Source organism: Triturus cristatus, chromosome 1_1, assembly GCF_964204655.1.
Source record: "Triturus cristatus chromosome 1_1, aTriCri1.1, whole genome shotgun sequence".
Lineage (NCBI taxonomy): Eukaryota > Metazoa > Chordata > Amphibia > Caudata > Salamandridae > Triturus > Triturus cristatus.
In genome coordinates this window covers 1,310,048,672-1,310,055,315 of record NC_140579.1, presented here as the reverse complement: position 1 = coordinate 1,310,055,315, position 6,644 = coordinate 1,310,048,672, and the positions used below count along the sequence as shown (strand labels likewise).

General features: G+C 42.0%; 1 pseudogene; it reads left to right on the top strand.

The window, feature by feature from the left end:
* The first annotated feature begins 1,962 nt into the window (after nt 1-1,962).
* Nucleotides 1,963-2,985, top strand: LOC146872018 (proto-oncogene Mas-like; annotated as a pseudogene).
* Nucleotides 2,986-6,644: the final 3,659 nt, after the last annotated feature.

The following is a 6,644-nucleotide window of genomic DNA, read 5'->3' as shown; positions in this document are numbered from 1 at the left end:
CTAAAACCCCTGAACTTTAGACTACTTCTGGAATCAAGAGGAACCTTTACTGAGGAGATGTGCTGGAGAAACTGAGGAGAAGTACTGCCCTTGCTGTGTGACTGGGGTTGGACTGCAGTTGCTGTTTCTTCCAACGAAAGGAGAAGGACTTTGATGTGTGCTGTGTCCTCTGCTTGAGGAAGGTCTCCAAGGGCTTGAGTAGAGCTTGCCTCCTGTTTTGAAGTCTCAGGAACACAAAGACTTCACCCCCAGCTCCCCTGAACTTCCTTGCTGGGAGTTATGACCTGCCAGGAGTGCATGTGGCTGTGTGTGGGTCTGGAGGTTGTTTCTGCTACTGGGAGCTGGAAAGCAACGCAACAAGAAAATCGGCGCATAGCTCTTCTTGCAACAGTTTTTCTGATGCAACACCGTGGTGCAAGAAGAATCTCCCTGCACCGCCGCGCCGCTGCTGAAACTGACGCAGTACCTGTTGCAGCTGCAAGAATCAACGATCGAGGGATCATGTCTGAAGAGATCGACGCAGCGCCGACGCATCGTTCGCCGACACATCCCGGATTACCACGCATCGTCCCTGTGCAGCAAGTTTTCCCCGACGCATCACCCGCGGATCGGAGTCATCTCAGAATTGACGCATCACCTCCTTGCATCCGACTGGACCCGACACACCGCTCCCCTGTGTCCAGCGGAACTGTTGCAGCGCATCCACGAAAGTCTCAGTAATCAATGCATAGACAGGTATTTTGCAAGAAATCACACATCCATAGTTTTCTATGGACTCAGTTGCTAAACCTTTTGAAAGTCATTTTTCTTAATACTTGTATGTTGGATTTTTGTTGTTTTGGTCTTGTTAAAGTTTAGATAAAGATACTTTATTTTTCTAAACTGGTGTGGTGTCCATTTGTGGTGTTATCACTGTGTTACTGTGAGTGTTGGTACAAATACTTTACATATTGCCTTTGGGATAAGCCTGTCTGCTCGTGCCAAGCTACCAAGGGGGTGAGCAGGGGTTATCGAAAGTGTGTATCCCCCTTACCCTGACTAGAAGCAAGGGTCCCTATTTGGACAAAGGTACCTACCTCTGCCAACTAGAGAACCCAATTTCTAACAGTTGTTGTACAGGGGTGGTATGCGGGGATATGTTTTTGACTTACCTGTGGTGTTGACCGCGACAGCATCTTATCTGCTGGTAGTGGATCAGGTACAGCAGCAGAAGGGCTTGTAGAGCAGGATCCATGGCACCCAGGAACGTGTGGAGGTGTGTTGGACTCGAGTTTCTATCCCTGCAGTTGTGTTCCGCCATCTCCGAATAGCTGGTTTCTCCGCTGCGTTCTGATGGGCTGGTTGACACATCGTTCTGCAAGGCGGTCTTTCTCTATTGGCTCCCTCCGGCACCATTGCGAATTGAAAAATCTTGTGGATCCGGAAACTCCACGACAGACGGAAAATGGGCTATCTTTGCCCATTGCAATATGGCTGTCGCGAGGACCGCCCCAGGAGTAACTAAATGGACGTTTTCCGCCACCGCCAGCACCGCGGAGGTGACTACGACCGCCATCGTAATCAGCCCCTTAGTTTTGCAACTAAAACATAGTAAATTGGATAATATTGATTCCACTTTGAAGGTGAGCAATACACATTGCCGGTCACCCTTAAATCATATTCAGTAGGCAAATGTGAAGAGTTGGCAGAATATAGTAGAATTTGGGCAATTCTGAGTCATAACTTCCCTGAGGCACAACATCCTGCTAAAAGCCTCTGGCAGCTCATCAAGTCGTGCTGAATCTCTTCACATTAGTGATCACGATCACTCTACCAGTGGGATTGGAGTTCTCTATGTATTGACTTTGTGAACAGTATCCAGATGCAGAAAGTTAATATTATACTATAGCATTAATATGGCTGCATTTCCTTTTTTCTTGACAGGCAACATTATAGAAAACAGAATCTCTTGTGGCCCATATGATGTCGGACAGCAAACTTCAGCCCTTCACTGATACCAATGGATTAATAACTAACCAAACTGAAATTACTTTAACTATGCTGCTGACAATGTCCTTGCCCTCACAGATCATTTGCCTCCTAGGGATATCTGGCAATGAGATCCTCCTGTGGTTCCTCTGTTTAAGGATGCAGAGGAACCCATTCACTGTCTACATTCTGAACCTGGCTGCTGCTGACTGCTTTCTTCTCCTCTGAACTACAGTTATTCTTGCTTATATTCTGACTAGTGCAACTGGGGAAATAATTTTATTTTTTAATGAAGTTGTCTTGTTTTATATTGGTATCCTCTTCCAGTTTGGCTACAGTACCAGTCTCTTCCTACTGACGGCTATCAGTGTGGAGAGATGCCTTTCAATTCTGCACCCCATCTGGTACAAATGCCACAGAGCAAAGCATCTGTCAACCATTGTGTCATCTTTGCTATGGATCTTCACCATTGCAGTCACAATGATAGAGTGTCTTTTGTGCACAGAAAGAGATTTTTATGCGTCTGCCCCTCACTGTACAGCTGCGATGGTCTTCTTGTTGAGTTTGACCTTTGGAATTATTTGTCCGGTCATGATTCTTTCCAGCCTTGCTCTGATCATCAAGGTACAAAGAAGCTTGAGGAAGAGGCAATCAATGAGGCTGTATCAAGTTATACTAATCAATGTTGTGATTTTTCTTTTGACCAAATTTTCCACAAGACTTTTAGGGGTGTGTTTCTACTTCGGAGTCATCCGACACAACTATTTCAACTATTTGACCATCATCTTTGCTCACATATTCTGCACCACTGTCAACAGCAGCGCCAACCCCTATATCTATTTCCTCGTGGGGAGAAAGAAGAAGAGAATATCCAGAGGATTATTCAAAGCAGTCCTTCAGAGTGTCTTTAGAAGTGATCATGAGCAATCATGCAGAGATGAGACTGTCAGCTCAAGTGTATACAGGTCGGAGTATTGCATCCAACAGGCAGTGAAACACAAAGCCATCTCCCAATGAGCAATACTGAAAAGATCTGAAAGAATACATGTGCATCATGATTTGGATGCCCTACCACCGAACCAATCAGCTGGTGCTGGTCATTTTTTGATAGTGACAATATTTTCAGATGATATGGTTAAACAGAGTTATTACTTACAATATTAAATAAATAATTCTTAGAACATCCATGAAAAATGAAGGTCATTTTGTAGCATGTGATCCGGAAATATCAGTTAATTTTTTTGTTAGGCCATTTTTCAGCATATTATTCAGAAATATCAACTACTTAATTTTTTTAGAATCTTACACAAACTTGTATCACACAGTTGTGCTACTGAACATCGATAACACGAATATTGAGATATATATATAATTTCCGAAGACAAAATATTGACACCTAAAATATTGCCAACCCTATAGTTAAATAATTAAAATTACCAAAATACTGAACCCAATATATTGTTCTAAAAAAATGTAAAGTTAAAAACATCAAAACCCAAAATATAGATAACAATAATGTAGACTTTTTAAGTTAATAATAAAAATAAAGAAGATATTGAAATCCAAAATATACACTTAGGCAGATAGATTTAAAAAAAAAAATATATAGTTAATTGTAAGTAATTTTAAACATCAAAAACGTAAAAACATATTGATAAAACATATTATAACATTAAAAGAAATGAATAATGAAAATATTCTATTAAAACAAAATGCTATGCTATGCAGATTTCTAAAGCGCATGGCTACCCAAAGGCTATCCTGCGCTGGATGAGCCAAAATATATACAAATACACAAAAATAAAACCATATAGAAGATTAAAAAAATAAAAAAATAAAAGATCTACATAGAAATGTAATCACACTTTCATTTTACTATTCAAAATAAAAACTAATGTAATTAAAATATATAATTATAAAAAACTTTTTTTCAAAATACTAACATATATTTAATGAGGAAACATCTTTATCTGTTGGTGAAAATTCTCTAGAAATAAAATCTCTCTCTATATATATATATGTATATATATATATATATATATTATCTACTGGCGGTCGCCAGTAGATAGTTATAGTTAGGACCGTGTTTACATAGGAAATCCGCAACATTCTATTTGGAATAACTTTGGCGCCGGTTGACGAATCCTCGCGAAATTTTCAAAATAGGTGGGGCGCTCTGCTCCGCTCCGCTCCGCTCCGCTCCTACCCTGAAAGTCTCGGGGGCATTCGTCAAGCGGGGGCTGAGAAAAAAGGGGGGTCCCAAAACGAGTTTTCCCCATGCATTTTCCCATAGGACCTTTAGTCGAAGGTACAGCCCGAACGGCTGAACAGAATTACTTGAAATTTGGCAAAGAGGTAGTCTTCAGGTCAGGCATGTGCCTTTTGCTTAAATGGTGTAAATCCGTTCAGTAGTTCCTGAGAAAATCAAAAGTAAAATCACATATACATCTGGGCGGAGCCTAACCACACATCTCATCATCCAAGAAGTGTTGGCAGCCATCTTGGGACCAATATGCATGATAGCACCTCATTAAAAAGCATTGCAGTTTATAGAAGGTTTTAAGACTTTAGTTACATTATAAATCATTTGTTGATGGTACCATACTCATTTTAGGAATTGTGGTGTCTTCTAATGTGATTTCACCATGTGAAAAAGCCTTCTGCAGTGATATCATGAATCATGTTTGAGAGAAAACTATTTTCTCATGCTTTTCCCACAGAGGTTTGGAAGGTTATCTATAAGCTAACTGAGAGCATATTTTCTGTAAATTCACATTATCTTTCTCAGTCATGTGAGAATGAAGTCTGACATTCTCAGTAAAACATGTACATCCAACAAGGGCAGAGACTGTCAGTTGATTCCTTTGTGTTCTACTGCAGCTTCCCAGAGTGTTCTAAAGAACAACTAGAGCGCTAACAGTCCTACTTATGACAAACGTATGGCACACCTGAAGCCATCTTGGTTGGAATAAAGTGGTAATTCTTAAAACATTTAATTTAAAAAGGAACAAAATTAGGGGGTTCATTTTGCCATAGAAAGTATGATTAGTGCTGCAGAAAGAAAAATTAGGGCACATTTTGAGTGACTTCTCAAATCCTTTTCTATTTCATTAAAAAATTCTGACATGCAGACTGAAACATGCACTTTCAATACCAGCAGCAGACTTCCCTGGTGAGCAGTAGCTTTACTACAGTGATCTAATAAGCAACTAGAGTGCTAACATTCTGAATTTATGGCAAATTTGTGACACATCTGAATGCCTTCTTGATGGAATCAAAGTAAAAAACTGAAAGTATTTCCTACTGAGGAGACTGTAGTAAATGAGGAAATTAGGAAACATCATAACAAATAAGTCTGCCAAAATGGCCACCAGATATAGCCCAAGTATAGCCCAATGACAGAATGTCCCAGAGTGTTCTAACGAACAACTAGAGCGCTAACAGTCTTACTTATGACAAAAGTATGGCACACCTGAAGCCATCTTGAATGGAATAAAGTGGTAACACTTAAAACATTTAATTTACAAAGGAACACAATGAGGGGATTCATTGTGCCATAGAAATTATGATTAGTGCTGCAGAAAGAAAAATTAGGGCACATTTTGACTTCTCAAATCCTCTTCTATGTCATAAAACAATTCTGACATGCAGACTGAAACATGCACTTTGAATACCAGCAGCAGACTTCCCTGGTGAGCAGTAGCTTTACTACAGTGATCTAATGAGCAACTAGAGTGCTAACATTCAGAATTTATGGCAAATGTGTGACACATCTAAATGCCTTCTTGATGGAACCAAGTAAAAAACTGGGATTTAGGAGACTTGTGTACTGTGCAGGCGCTGTTAGGCCTTAGGGGCACAGGCAGTCTATATCAAGGACAGGTATGCTGCAGATGCTTGGCATTACAAGGTCTGGTGGGGCCAGGTTGGGCTGACACCAATATCCAGACGCCGTGCGAGCAAGCGAGTGTGAGCAAAGGTGGAGGACGCCGCACCGCTCTGCTCCGCTCGGCTTTGTCCCTGAGCGCCGCCTGAGTTTTGCCGAGGCTTTCCGCGGCTTCCTGGCTTCCCGCGGCTCCCGGGGCTCCCGCGATCCCTGCCGCTTGTGGGTCGCTGCCACTGCTGGCTCGAAGACCTTGTTTTGGGCAGAAAAAGCGGAGCAGAGAGATCGGTGCAGCGCGGTGGTGGCTAACCTCCGGTAACGGTGCAGAAGCGAGCCGTTAAGTAACTCAGCCGTTCAGCCGATATAAAGACCTTGGCAAGGGGTCAAATGAGGATCTGTGCCTGAGCTTGAGTCTAAGTCTGACTCCGACGGACTACGGATTATCGATCACAGGCTTATTGGCTCTTCCGGTCCGTGGAGCCGTGCCGCGCTTTCCAGCAGCAGCCTGATCCACCTGATTTACCTGAATCAGCTGTGAATCAACTGGTAATTAGCTGGAAACCCACGCCGCTACAGTGGTAAGTGCGGTTGATTGCTGATGTCTGCAATGAGACAGAAGAGAGAAAAGCATACCTGTTGAATATTTAGGTCTGCTGAAAATAGCAGCTAAACTGCAAGATTGTTAGACTACCAGACTGACTGAAAACCTTTATTGAAAAACCTGCATTGCAGTATTACAGTGGTACGTATGCGGACCTGGAATCAGGAGGGACTGGTAATACCAGGGGTGCCG